A 15364-nucleotide genomic window follows, 5' to 3' on the forward strand; every position below is an offset into this window, starting at 1 on the left:
TCTCTTTTTCAATTTAGTAAGCTTGTGACTTATAAATCTATCACTCAAGAAAATTTAGAGTTGACCTAAAAGTCTATTCTGAACTCAATAATTAGCATGCATCACTTAAATACACCTTTCTTCCTGAACATTCCTTGACCCTGTATGTCTGGGATGTGTATGTATATTTCATGCAATGTTTTGTACCAGTGTCATTTTAGCAGGAAGCAACCATACCTGCCACCAAACAATTGTCCTGCTTCCGTTAGACGTATTTCCCCATGTATAAGACGCACCCTTTTTCAAAAATTTGGGGTCTAAAAACTGGGTGCGTCTTATACAGTGGTTGTAGATTTTTTTTACTTACATGCCTCGCTTTTTCTGTGCTTGTTTTTTGCGCTCATACACCACTGTATAAGACGCACCCAGTTTTTAGACCCCAAATTTTTCAAAAAAGGGTGCGTCTTATACGTGGGGAAATATGGTAAGTATGCAGTCTCAGAGAAGAAAATTTGATCCCCTCCTATTCCAGGATCAAAGACCAAGAAAATGGTGCAGAGGCCTTCTGGAAGGAGTATTTGTCAGGTTTCCACTTAATACTTTGGTTTTAAAGAAATATTCAATTTCCCCTTACTAAAACAGGAAAACCATGGAGTATAGCAAGATTTCACATTTTTAATGGGACTTTGAGAATAGTTTCATAAATGCTATTTTGTTGAGTCTTCACAAATATTCTGGGGGAAAAAATGGGCTTACTGCTTTCATTTTACAGAGAAAGAGACTGGATCTGTGTGTCCATGTTTAGTAGCCAGAAAGTAATAAATCCAGTAGAACCTGGGTCTTGAAATTGCATCAACTTAAATATATATGTAAATATATATACATATATATGCACATGTAATATAAATATATATTAAAATGTATTTTATACATAAATATTATATACATACACATACAGACAGAGTTCCGGTGTACGGAAAAGATTAAAGGGATTTAGAACCCAAACAATTGCATTTGAGCTCTGGTTCCATCAAGAGCTCCGCATAGAATTGTTAGAAAGAAAGAAATGAGACTGTGAGGAAGCACTTAATTGTAAATCACCCTAAATGGCGACTACTAAGTTTTTCTATCATGCTGTTCAATGTGACAGATAAATATTAACAACTTGAAAGTGGGAACCATTTTATCTACTTCTGTTCTGTTTATCAGGGAACCTAACACAGTGCTAAACACACACAGGTAGTATTAACAGGGGATAAACATTTGCTCCCTGAGAACAGTCATGGTGTTAATAAGATACTGAAACATTTTAAAGAAAAATATGAATACAAATTTAAAAAGAAAAAGAGATGAGACCCTGAGGGCTCTGCAGGGTGGCTTGCTGATGGAAAATGTCTGGCCTCTGATCAGATGCATTTTGCCTTTCTCGGCTGCTCATTCACTACTCGTTGTGGTATCAAGCTTCATGGAGTCAGGCAGCTGCTGGCACCAAGCTGACTTCGAAAAAAGTGGGCTCTGGTATCCTGGCTCAAAGTGTCAAGTGTAGTTGTTTCTTACGTTTACTTCCAGAAAGACTCAGGAGATCAGACACTAAATGTGCAAAGTGTTTAAGAATCAGGAAGATAGTTCATAGTCACAGAGGAAGAAATAATATGTCGCCCAGATACCCATAAATTGTCTACTAATATTAATGTATGGGGNCATGTTTAGTAGCCAGAAAGTAATAAATCCAGTAGAACCTGGGTCTTGAAATTGCATCAACTTAAATATATATGTAAATATATATATACATATATATGCACATGTAATATAAATATATATTAAAATGTATTTTATACATAAATATTATATACATACACATACAGACAGAGTTACGGTGTATGGAAAAGATTAAAGGGATTTAGAACCCAAACAATTGTATTTGAGCTCTGGTTCCATCAAGAGCTCCACATAGAATTGTTAGAAAGAAAGAAATGAGATTGTGAGGAAGCACTTAATTGTAAATCACCCTAAATGGCGACTACTAAGTTTTTCTATCATGCTGTTCAATGTGACAGATAAATATTAACAAATTGAAAGCGGGAACCATTTTATCTACTTCTTTTCTGTTTATCAGGGAACCTAACACAGTGCTAAAAACACACAGGTAGTATTAACAGGGGATAAACATTTGCTCCCTGAGAACAGTCCTGGTATAAATAAGATGCTGAAACATTTTAAAGAAAAATATGAATACAAATTTAAAAAGAAGAAAAAGAGATGAGACCCTGAGGGCTCTGTGGGGTGGCTTGCTGATGGAAAATGTCTGGCCTCTGATCAGATGCATTTTGCCTTTCTCGGATGCTCATTCACTACTAGTCGTGGTATCAAGCTTCATGGAGTCAGGCAGCTGCTGGCACCAAGCTGACTTTGAAAAAAGTGGGCTCTGGTATCCTGGATCAAAGTGTCAAGTGTAGTTGTTTCTTACGTTTACTTCCAGAAAGACTCAGGAGATCAGACACTAAATGTGCAAAGCGTTTAAGAATCAGGAAGATAGTTCATAGTCACAGAGGAAGAAATAATATGTCGCCCAGATACCCATAAATTGTCTACTAATATTAATGTATGGGGGGCACTCATGTTGGATTGTCCTGGTCTGCAAGGCCTTCTCTGTGGATGAATCAATGAGATAAACGGGCAATTGACATTCTCTAGTGGGAACAATAATAAATTTAGCTGAGAAGTCTTATTTGAACTTTAATGTTTGCTCTATTTTTTCTGTGTAGTTCAGCCCACAGGTGTGGCCAGAAATTTCCTCACTGTGGGCTTTTTCTAATTCACACAAAAGAAAACCTGGGGATCCCAGATCAATCACGAGAGCAAGGTGAAAATGATTTGATGATGGAGGGAGCTTGACCACACACATTCTGTGACTCGGCCCCCTCCCTCTTGCTGCTAGAACTGTCCTGCCTCGGAGGAGCCTGTGGTTTGGGCTGAGGATAGCAGTCTCCGTGATCAAAGTGGGATTTCTTAGTATAAAACACCCTCTGAGAAGTAATCAGCGTAGTATTTGAGGAGGCTCTGGCTGCATTTAGAAAAGAACACAAGACTGGGTGATTCTTGCCTTGGCTTACCAGGGAAAACAAAACCAATCAGAAGGAGTGGAAGGGAAATCTAGGGCCATTTTGATTGATTTCTTAGCCTCCCCTCTCCCCAGACTGGACTTTACAGCCTGGTGTCCTCCAATGTGCTTTTCATCCCCTTATAACTGCTTTTTCCTTGTGTCTTTTCCCTTTCCAATTCCCATTTTTGAATGGCCAGATATTGTGGGAGAAAAGATTTGCACTCCGGTGACTGAGTTTACTTCAGCTCCTTCGCCATCACACCTCCTCATGGGTCCAGCAATGTCTTTACTCTTCCCTTGTAGCTTCCTGTTATGAAAGTCCTCTCTTTTCTGGAGAGCCGGCCTCTGCCCACACACATGCGCACATACACACACTCTCACTACGCACCACTTACTGTACTGAACAGCACTGCATGGTATCGGCCCACTTTCACTTGGTGTTCACCTCTCCATTTCAAAAGGTTTATGCATTTCCTCTCTAGGCTTTCTTTGACCTATGTCCCTGAAGTCTAACGTTACCTTTCCAGGGCTAGCAGTGCCTGTGTGTTCACGCGACTGCCCTGTTTGCCTTCTCCTCAGTTCACCCCATTGCTGCTGCTTCTCCCTCTCTTTTCATCCAGTCATTTATCCAATTGCCAAACAGAACTTCCATCCTGCGCAAAGGCCTCGAGGACACAAAAATGAATGATGGTCTTTGCCTTCTAGGGGATGTTCAGAGCTGTTCTGAGAAAACTCATGGAAAGCCAGTAGCACAGAGTATGACATAGGTATGTGCTTAACATATACTATGTATTTTTTTCCAAGGTAGGTCGGCACGTGACCTTCAGTTGCACCTCTTCTATTGGCTCCTTTCTCTTGCTCTGATCTCCACTAATCTATATAAAACATGTTAAAAAAGCCTTTTCCACATCACCCCCCTCTTTTTTTTCCTTTATCATCAGACTTCTTAAAAGAGTCTCCCCTGGCTAAATTTTCTTCTTCGCTACCCATTTATTCTAAAAATATTTGTGACCCTGAGTAAAACAGAAATCATTCAAGTATATGTATACATGTATACCTACACACACACTGTGAAATTTATTTTATGAACAACATCTTTTAAATCACCCATGTTTGTGTGTATGTGTTGTGTAATTTTAGAAATATTTGGTGAGGACAGAGGCAAAGCATTCCTGTTTTGGTTAGGGCTTTTTCTCACCTCTTTGCAGAAGTATTTAAAAAAAAACAGGTCCTTTTAGGACCTTCCTGATCAAGGATAACTTTTAGAGATGTCAAATTCTCCAGAGTCTCCATTAACCAGAGTCAACCCCTTGGAGATGATCAGAGTTTATATCTTAATTTCCAGGACTAGAATTGGATCTCCCTCCATGAGCCAGAGAATCGAGTAACATTTGCTGGGGCATTCGTCCAGGTGAGTATAATGAGCCATGGAAATAATCTTTCATATCGCACTCACCAAAAGATAGACTATCTCTTCTTTTATTTAAAGACTCTTAAGTTAGGCAGCACTCTTGATATTTTCTATAGCCTAATTCACAATGTTTTTTGGAACAAACATATATAATCTCACTGGTGATGTACTTTTCCTGAGGGTAGACTCTGCTAGACTGGTTAGTTTTAAGCTTATATTTAGTAGTCATGTTGAATTATAATCACCACTTGCACACTTCGATGTAAGTTAATACTTTGAAATGGGTGAGGCTTATTAGGACACAATTTTTATTAGGGACACTTAATTGCATCAGGTCATTCTAAAGCTTATTTCCACATCCTTCCCTATATTTTCCTGTTTATTCGTGTTTCTAATTTTGTCTCCTTTTTTACTTCAACACATTACTATTCCAGTCTTCCTAATAATTTAATGAACAAAATCAGTGGATTACTAAATGGTTTTCCATATTTCAAAGTTCTTAATATCAGTCGATCAGATAACGAACAAATGAATGCGGTCTTAATGTTTGATCTTTTCACTTCTTACTGTCTAGCTTATTTCAAAACACAGGTCTTGAAGTGATTTTTAAAATTAAAGTATTAGATTATGTAATATTATTAACCAATGTTACCCCAATAAATTTAATATAAAAATTGCATTATTAGAATGTCAAACATTATTAAAGGTTTATTTTTGTTTAAGGGAATGGTGTGCATAGTAATTCTAGAGCTGCAATGTAACAATATCTGAAAGGAAGTTTAACACTTTCACATACAGTGTTTCATTTTAAATATTCAAGTTCTATGTTGAACACAAAGAATATTTGATTAGCTTTGTCATTTTCAGTTAGATTAAATAAGTAAAATACAGTAAGAATTTTTCTCTGAGAAGCTGAGGAAATGTAACAGATTCAAATACAGTAAAACTTTGGATTGCGAGTAACGTGGTTTGCTAGTGTTCCACAAGACGAGCAAACATTTCTAATACATTTTAACGTGGTAAATGAGTGATGTCTTGCAATATGAGTAGCTTGTTTCCAGAACAAATTATGCTCGCCAACCAAGTCATTACTGTACTTCGGCTTTTCCTAAAAAGAAGATAGTGATATCCATTTTTCAGGTATAAAATTGAGAGGAAGAGAAACAATCTTGCGCAGTGTACCTAGGTCTGTTGGCAGCAAACCTCCCAAAAGGCAAAGCCAACTCTCAGCAAAATGCTATTGCATTAAGTTTTCCTCAATTTCCACTTCAAATTTCCTCTCCTTTGAGAGCTTCCCCACTGCTGGATCCCAGGATCCTTCACTTGAATTTAGTTTTGTTGCAAGCATCCACATTTCTTGAACCCTTTTTTACTCCCAAACCATCATCAAAACTAAGCAGTGCCATGCCCCGCACTCCCTCAGGTCCTGCTCTCGCTAATCAATTCAATAATTTTTATATCAGTGAAAATAACTTCCTCTTTTAACACCCTTTATAATTGCCTCCAGCAGTGTGGGACTATCTGGGCTTTGGAGCCAGAGGATCTGAGTTTGAATCTCCTAGCCCTTGAATAATCCAGACCTCAATTTCTTCATGTGTAACATGGGGATCATGATATTGACCTCAGAGAAGTGCTGTAAGAATTAAACATATGTTATTACACAAATGCTATTTATTAACAACTAATATGCATTCTATTGAGAGCACATTGCAGAGAATGTCAGATTCAGTTCCAAGTAAATGGGGAAGATATTTTGGGATATCTATGAAGTTTCTACCTTTCTGTGCAGAAGCAAACCTATGCATTAAAAGGCAATCAACTTCACTTCCCATCCACAAGGATGGCTACTATCAAATAAAAAAAAAGTAGAACATAACAAATGTTTCAGAGGATGTGGAAAATTTTGAACACTCGTGTACTGCTGGTGGGAATGTGAAATGATACAGCCTCTGTGGAAAACAGTATAGTGGTTCCTCAAAAAATTAAAAATAGAATTACCATTTGATCCAGCAATTTCACTCTTGAGTAACACCCAAAAGAAATAAAAGCAGCGACTTGATGAGATGTTTATACACCCATGTATTTTTATAGCAGCATTATTCACAATTGCCAAAAGATGAAAGCAACCCAAGTGTCCACTGATGGATGAATGCATAAATAAAATGCAGTATAAACATATAATAGACTATTATTCAGTCTTAAAAAGGACGATAATTTTGCCACATGCTCCAACATCAATGAAACTTGAAGGCATGCTGAGTGAAACCAGCCAGTCTCAAAAGGACAAATACTGTATGATACTACTTATATTAGGTATCTAGAGCAGTTGATTTATACAGATGAAAAGTAGAATGGTGGTTGGTAAGGGTTGGGGGAACGGAGAACAGCGGTTACAGTTTAATGGGTACAGAGTCATTTTAAAAGATGAGCAGTGCTCTGTAGATGCTACTGGTGGTAGTAGCACAACAATGTAAATGTACTTAATGCCACTGAACTGTACACTTAAAAATCATTAAGATGGTCAATTTTATGCTGTATGTATTTTACCACAATTTTTTTAAATGCAGTCAACCAATCTGGCACATCAAAGTTCTCTATTTCTTATCTGAACAATTGTCTGTAAATGAAGTATGCAATAAACAAAGTAATGCCATTAAAATGTATGATCTTAGGCAACTTTTAAAATAAGGCACGTCTGCTACGCATCCCATGCTCGATTAAGCTCAGCTGCACATGAAAATCCTTCTCACTGCCTGGCTATACCACTTATAAACAGAACTACCTTAGGTTAGTGACTTAACCCCTCTTAGCCTTAGTTTGCTCATCTGTAAAACGGAAAAGGTAATTTCTTTCTATTCAGGTTCTTGCTAGGATTATGTTATGCAAGGGGCCTAGTAGGCATGTGGTCCAGTCAGCAGCCAATATGTTTGTTTCCTTTTATAGATAAACCCATGGAGATGAGAATTAATTGCACTGTAAGGGTCACAGTCAAAGAAGATGAGAAGAACAGATATACATGGAAGAGAATAGGGTGACTCCACTCTTTTTCTTGAGGATAATAAGGACTGCATGGCTTTGCAGCATATGAATGTACGTTGAGAGCCATCAACTTTTTTTGGCACCACAGGAAGCAACCGTTCTCAGTGCTCATCCCTTCCACCTACCTACTCATCTAAGCTGCACTCTGCTTCCAATACTGGGAGAGCCACCCAATGAGGGGCTAAAATTATTTGCTCAGCCTAAAAGATGTCCCGGCACACTTTTTAGCACCAAAGACAATATGCAAAGCTGTAAAAACCACACAGTTGGTGGACCAGGGGGTAAAATATGCTGGCGGATCTGAAAACATTTTTAAACTTATTTATTGGATTGTCGGACAAGTCATGACATATTTTTTTCTATGTTTTTCGTTACAAAAATGCGTCATGACTTTTCCGACAACCCAATATAAAGGCGAATCTTGTTCTCTCTCTTTCTTTTTACGTTTACTTTCTTGGTCTTCCTGCTTTTTAAAGCTATCTTATACAGAATCTACTGCTTCCATTACACTAATTGGAAATGTAAATATTTTAACAAACTCTGAGGGATTACTTTACCTCATCTTTAGGCAAATGTATAATTTAACACCACCAAGCCAACTTGTATCACACCATCATACGATGCTTCTCAGCCTTGGATTAATTACATGACAAGCAATTTTGAGGTTTTAAAATAGGAAATTAGTTTGTAATGCAGAAGACAAGGCTATGCCTTCATTTCAGTTTCATGAACTCTCAAAAAGGAATGTATATTGGGATTTTCATTGGCATTGCTTAAATCAAACAGAATAAAATTCTTCCACAGATGTACATGTTCTGAACTCTTGGTCTATTAATTAACTATTGTAATCATAAGGAAGCCTAATTATATCACTAATCAGAAAAGAAGTTCACTCTGAACCATGTTTGCCTAAAACTCTATTTCACGGTCATTAAATGACAATTACGCAACCTCTCCAACCCTTTCCCATTGTGTTGAAGGAAGCTTGCTTTGAAGCAGGATAGGCAAAAACATATTTTTTCTGTTGGTTATTTTTCTATCTCTCCTTCTTTATTTCTCTTCCCCACTCTCATCTTTAATACTCAAAACCTCCAAAAGTTCAGTACTCATGAAATACTATATATAGTATATATTCATATACCAGGGGTGCCAAAAATATGTATACATATGGCTTGCATTCATCTTTTGTTATCAGTATATATCATTACAATTTTAATACAGTTTTTTCCTTTCTTAAAATGTGTACATATATTTTTTTGGCGATACACATACACACACACACACACACACACACACACACACACATACACACAGAGTTACCATTGTATCAGAGCAGAGTCCAGTGTCTGGTTGATGCTCTCTCTTCCCAACCAACTCTAGGAAAGACAGGACTTCAGATACAGGGTTAATTTCCAAATGAACTCTTAAATTTTTCAGCCTAGGAGGAGTCATTCCAGTTGGCCACCAGAGGAAGCTATACTGATTTACATCTCTCCTTTATCAACTTTGTGTCTGCGTGTATATGAATGAAAACTAGTTAAAACAAACATTAAGAGAAACTTTGATCTGTGGAACTCAAGAAACAAACACTAGGAATCGCAGCTTTGGAATGGAAGTAGTCCTCAGGGCAAATGTCAAATTGCCTGAGAGAGTCACAGAAGGGTGTGGTGGAAAGGAGTCCTCAAAGCGAGCAGGTTGGATACTCACGTTAATGATTTTGCACGACCTCAGAATTACTGTCAGTGAACTTCCAGCTCTTAGCTCTTTCTTCTGGTCCTTCTTCCATTTACTATTATAATACAAGTGCTCACAACATTTTAAATTACTAAATGCTTGGGACTGTCTTAGACTGAAGGTAATCTCATGATGGCCACACCTCCACTGACAGGAGTGAAGAGCAAAAATGGAACCCCTGGAAAACAGGATGGTTCAGAGAAGACAGCCTTTTCTCATAGGGGGACACACCTTCAATGGTGTCAAATGAACTTCAGCGCTCCACCAGCCACCAGTTTGTCTCAGAGTCTCAGTCTCAGGACCCAAGTGCCACCTTTTCAACTGGCCCTGCCCTCCCCACACTACTTAAGATTGCAGCCTCCACCCCACCCCCAACACACACTCTTTATCTACCTTCCCTGCTCTATTTCTTTTCATGTTTATCACTATCTAAAATGTTCATTTTATTGATTAATTTATTTTGTCTCTAGAACTAGAACACAATCTCCATAAGGGCTGTGATTTTTGACCATTTTTTTTGACTCGTCACATACTCTACCAGGCATAGAATACGCCTGGCATACAGGAAGCTCTTGAGTCATATTTCTGAATGAAATAAGAAATAGCTTATTTTATTAATTATCTTTCTATGTACTGATCCTTTACAAGTAGGATTTCATAACATCGGCATAAGGATGTCTAATTATATTTCCTGTAGACACTGAGTTGGAGATCCATTAGTATAAGCGTAACAGTAAAGACTGTGACAATTTCTATCTATTTTTTTTTCATAATGATATTATATAGCTCCTGCTTTCCGCACACCGTAGTGCAAAGCAATGGAGGGGGTTCAAAATCCATAGAGGCAAGTGAAGTAGGTGACACCAGTGAGATCTTAAAATGTGGAACATTTTATGAATAACTATGTAAGTCAAATCATGGACTCCTTTTGCCTGAATAGATGTAATTGAAATGATAGTTTTGATGATCTTGGACTAGTAGCATGTTGGTGTACATGTTTACAAGTCCTCAGAGCTGGGAAACTGACCGTGAAGGGAGGAACCAGCCAAAAGTGCCCAAAACAATGATCAGGAAAACACGTGAGCAACCGTTTCAAATAAATAAAGAATTCAAACCATAAGTTAGATGATTTAAATAAGGTTAGTGGTGAAAGAACGTGTTCTTCTTAACTGAATGTCATTTATATTAGTCATCTTATATTAGTTATCTTCCGGTTAGCTAGGGAGTGTTGGCTCATACAGAAGGCAGTTCTGCAAACATTTTGCAGGCATAGATGGCAGAGAGGAATTTCAAAGTCAACGCCTTGAATAGTTCTAGTATGTAAAAGCACTCAGTAAATATTTACTGAGTAATGAATAAAGAGTGGAGAAATGGTATTCTTAAAAATTGCCTACTGTGTCCCTCCGATTGATTCTGGTAAAGGCTCTTCTAGAGAAAAGGAACAATCAAGTGTATCACAACTGAGGTTTTAATGGTTCAGTAATTATAGAGGCGAGTGGCTTTTCAGTTTGGATAGAAGAGCAAAAAAGGTGTTCCAAGAAAGTCTGACGATGTTGAGGTCTAACTAAGACCATTCCTGGTTCATCATTGGGAAGTTAGTAAATGGTGTTTAGATCATTCAAAACAGCATGATTTTAATCAACCTTACCACCTCTGTGAGGATCAAACTCTAATTTGAGCATTTACAGAGGTGGTAGCTTTTGAAATTTATGTTAAAGAAGTGATTAATAAGAGTATGGCCTTGGAGAAGTCATTATTGAGTCTTCAGCTTTCTCATTCATAAATAGACACCCATCTTACAGGTATTTCCATTAGAGAGGGCTGTCATACATATAAAACGAGGTCATGCACTTGAAGAAGTACATTTACTGTATCTCATTATTTCCTACATTTTCTTGCCTGAGAGAGTCACCACGCATGTGTACTACCAATGCAAGGAGTCTTCCTATAAAGGGCTTGAGTAATATAGCCAATGATTTAACTTATAAAGTTGAGAGGGCAAGTAGGGGCAAAACATACGGAAAACATTGGAACATTCTAGGATGGTGAAAGTCTAAATAGCAAAACAAGTGAAATAGAGATAAGAACACGTTTGAGAAGTGATTTAATTGGGCTGCAGTTCACATACAAATATTGACAGGTGGGGGTTTTGAGGCTCAGAAAGCAGGACTGAGCAGTGTTCCTCCCCTTGCTCTCTTTCCCGGGTCTTTGCACCACTACGGCTGGGCTCGTTTACAAGATGGTGTTAGCTGACAAGGTGGGTCTGCTTCTGGCAGGTCCATTCAATTCTCCGCTTTCTGTGAACCTCTTTGCCTGGCACTGGATAGATAAGCGGGTTAAAACCAGAGCGAGAGGTTAAGAAACCTGGGCTTAGCCTTCAGTTTTGATTTAACACACCACACCACATTCTACTTTGAGCCTCAGCTCCTTGCGTCTCATCTCCAATTTGTTAAAAGTGAACTGAAAATGTGTGTGTGATTAACTCCCCCAAACCTCTGACAGACAGGATGAGCATCTCCTGATAAGATGGGGGGAAATACAGGAAAAAAAATAACAGTAGAAAAAATATATATATTGTAAGAAAGCGGAGAACTAAACCAATATAAAGAGCTTATGAGCAGAACAAAGTGATCTAGAAGACAAAGGAAAAGCAAACTCTGCCCTTTCTGGAGCTATAAGCAAATAGGAACTTATTCAAAAAAAGACAGAGACAGCATTCTAAAAAGCTATATCTCATGCTTAATCATTTACACTTCAAACTCAATATGTAAAATTTAGAATTCATTGTTTCTATCCCAAACCCACCTCTCTCGCTGTATTTCTGTTTACTTTCTGGGACCACAGTTCTCTAACTAGTTCGTGTAACCAGAACAAGATGGGGTCTATTTGAGTCACCTTGAGGTCAGGCTTAGCACTTCATCTTGTCTCCTTCCCACACCATCGCTCTGGTAGAGTCTACTGATGGCTTCATGGAGAGACAGGGAAGATGGTTCCACCCCCTCATCCTCTAGCAAAACATAATCAAATGGCTCCTGGGCCTCTCAATTCCTTCCCCAGAGTTTTTATCCCCAAACTTTTCAATTCTACTCAGCAAAATAAAGCCCTCAAATGGCCAAATCCAGCTTTCCCAAGTCTGCAACCAACCATTTGTTTTCACTCAAGCACACTCCTTGGAGTGGTGGTGGTGGTAGTGGTGGTAGTGATAGTTTGTGTGTCCAAGCATGCTTATCAAGGTATTCCTTCATCAAAAATAGATCTCTTGAGGAGGCAAGATAAAGGGGGAGTCTACCACTAACAACAGTAAGGTTCCTTTTCTGTGTCATTACACCCAAGGCAAAAATCTCAGGCAGTCTCAATTCCTTTGCCTCTTTTCCACATTCAGTTAGCAAATCTGACCATCAAAAATCCTTAGTAGCTCTCAAAGTCATCTCTCTCTTTGATTCCACTATCAGATTGTGGTATTTACTGCCAAATATTCTTTAATAACTTCCCATGATCCAATACGTCTATACTCTTCAGTCTGGTATGTGGGGCTTGTTGACCAAGCTCACCCATCTTGCAGGTTCATTTCCCATACCTCTTCAGCCATATTGAAGCATCTATTTCTGCACATACTGCCTTGTCTGATTTGACTTTCTTTCCCATCTACCTAGTGAGCTCCTCTTTATCCTTACGCTTCAAATCAAACATCTCCTCTGAGAAGCCTTCCCTGACTATCACCCTCTTCTCGTTGTCCTTACAACCCTTCAACCCAGACCTACATAGAATTATCTACTTTCTCCTTTCTGCTCCCATAGATAACTGCCTATCCCTCTTTTGTAGCATGTATCATCTCTATATGTTGTCCTTTATTCATTAATGTTCTGATATTTTTCTTATCAATTTCAATGCACTTTTTTATGGATTAAAGTTATGAATCATATTTGACTTGTACCTATTTCCCCCAGAGTACTGTTTTCCTTTCCATGTTTGTTGATTTTTGCTTGTTTGGGCTGATGTTTTTAAGGAACATACCAAATTTTTGAGTTTAATTTACCAATTATTTTCCTTTGTAATTGATTTTAAACATAAAATATTCTCCCATCAGATATTTGATAGATATTAATTTTAATTTGATCTGAATTTTGGTTTGATTTTCTGAACTTAACTTTTTAATCCTTATGGTATTTATCTTGTGCATAATGTGACACAAGGATCTAATTACATATTTTCTAAAAGCTAAGTCCTGAAACCATTTACTGAACACACTTTTTCTTCCTATATTGCATTTTATGGCTTTGTATCATGTTAAGTTCTTAGATATGTTAGCAAGTGCTTTTGGGCTATTTAATCAGTTGTTTGTTTGTTTGTTTGTTTGTTTGTTTGTTTGTTTCAAAGAAAAAACAATAGCTCATATCAAAAAAGTAAAACTCACCTGGCTATTCATCAGGTTGGTAGAGCCAGCTGCGAGATGAACAGGAAACCATATTTCTTCCAACGGCACTCTGCAGCTGTAAAGCCATCACAATAGCCATCTTCTCTGAGTGACTACTGCTTTCTTACTCATTAGAAAATCTTGTTCTCTAATATCATAGACTATCAGAAAATTAGATTTTTGAAATCATATCAGTAAGAACGAAACATCCCATTCTTCATGGAGGTTCTAACTCACTTTGCTATGGAAAAGTGGTTTGATTTACAACGCAGGTGCAGAAGTTCAGATAAGACATTTCTGAACACAACATTCCACATTTATCCAAGGAAACAGGACTCTAGTCTCATTTACAGGTCCAAAGCCTCATGTTGACACCTTTACTCCCAGCTCTGCTCTGCTTTGAGCCTATCAAAGCACAAACTCATGTTTCCTCTGGTGGGCAGTCTCCACTATGCAGTGAGTCAGTAAATCTGACTGTGGGACTGGAGGTTTTGTCCTTGATGGTCTTAGGCTGATTGGATTGGACATATTGTTCTATTCATGTGTTAGGCCATACTCTAATTGTTACAGATTAATAATATGATTTTTTTCATAGTTATCAAAAGATTTTCAAATGTTTTGGTCATCAGACCCATTTTTACACTTTTAAAAATCATTGAGGATACAAAAAAGTTTTTGTTTATGTGTGCTATCTATTGATGTTTACCATATTAGAAATAAAACAGAAATTAAAAATATATTTATTTTAAAATTAATTTTAAAACACTAGGAAATTCATCACATGTCAACACAAATAACATTTTGAAATGAAAACTAACTATAGATTTCAAAACAAAAGAAATCTAGGGGGACAAATGACATTGTTTTACATTGTTGCAAATATCCTGATTGTCTGGCATAACAGAAGACATATCTGCTTGTGCATTCAGTCTATTGTGATATCACATATATGTAGCCAATGGAAAACTTCACTGTATTCTTGTGAAAGAATGGAAGTGAAAAAAAGTCAACATTATTATGAAAATAATTTTGATCCTGTGAACCCTTGACTTTCAAGGGTTCTGGGACCCCAGATGCCCCACACCACAGTCTGAGAACCACTGATCTAAGCTATTTTAGCTTGTATAGTTTCTCAGGTGAATTCTGGAATATTTTTGTCTTTTAATTTGGGAGTGATTCTATATTTAAAATTTTGTCTTCAATTAAAATATTTTATTAAAAATTTCCCAATATTTCTGCCTTTTCCTTTTTCAGATTTCTCCACATTTTTCCTTTTTTTCTTTTTTTTTTAGCTGAGCCATCCTGCTACCTGTTGGCAGCTCAGCGCAGCTCAGCTTGGGCTGGGCATCGAACCCCTGTTGCTCAGAGCTCAAACTCTTGAGCGAGCTCTTAACCAACTGAGCCACTTGGCCTGCCCCACATTTCTCATTTTTTATTATTCCTAATCATTTCATGTTCTTTGTTGCTGTTGTGAATGAAATCCATTTTTTCTATTGTATTTTAATTGGTTATTGTTGCCATATTTTATTTTGTGTGTGGCCACTCGATTACTCTTTATTAATTCTTCTGTGAAATATTTGATATATTGATTTTTATTTGTTTTTTAAACAAATTGAAATTTTGAATGTTTATAATATCTTAGTATCACTATGATATTCTCAATACTGAGGTAGTGTATACCAGA

This window comes from Hipposideros armiger, unplaced genomic scaffold, assembly GCF_001890085.2.
Source record: "Hipposideros armiger isolate ML-2016 unplaced genomic scaffold, ASM189008v1 scaffold_962, whole genome shotgun sequence".
Taxonomy (NCBI): domain Eukaryota; kingdom Metazoa; phylum Chordata; class Mammalia; order Chiroptera; family Hipposideridae; genus Hipposideros; species Hipposideros armiger.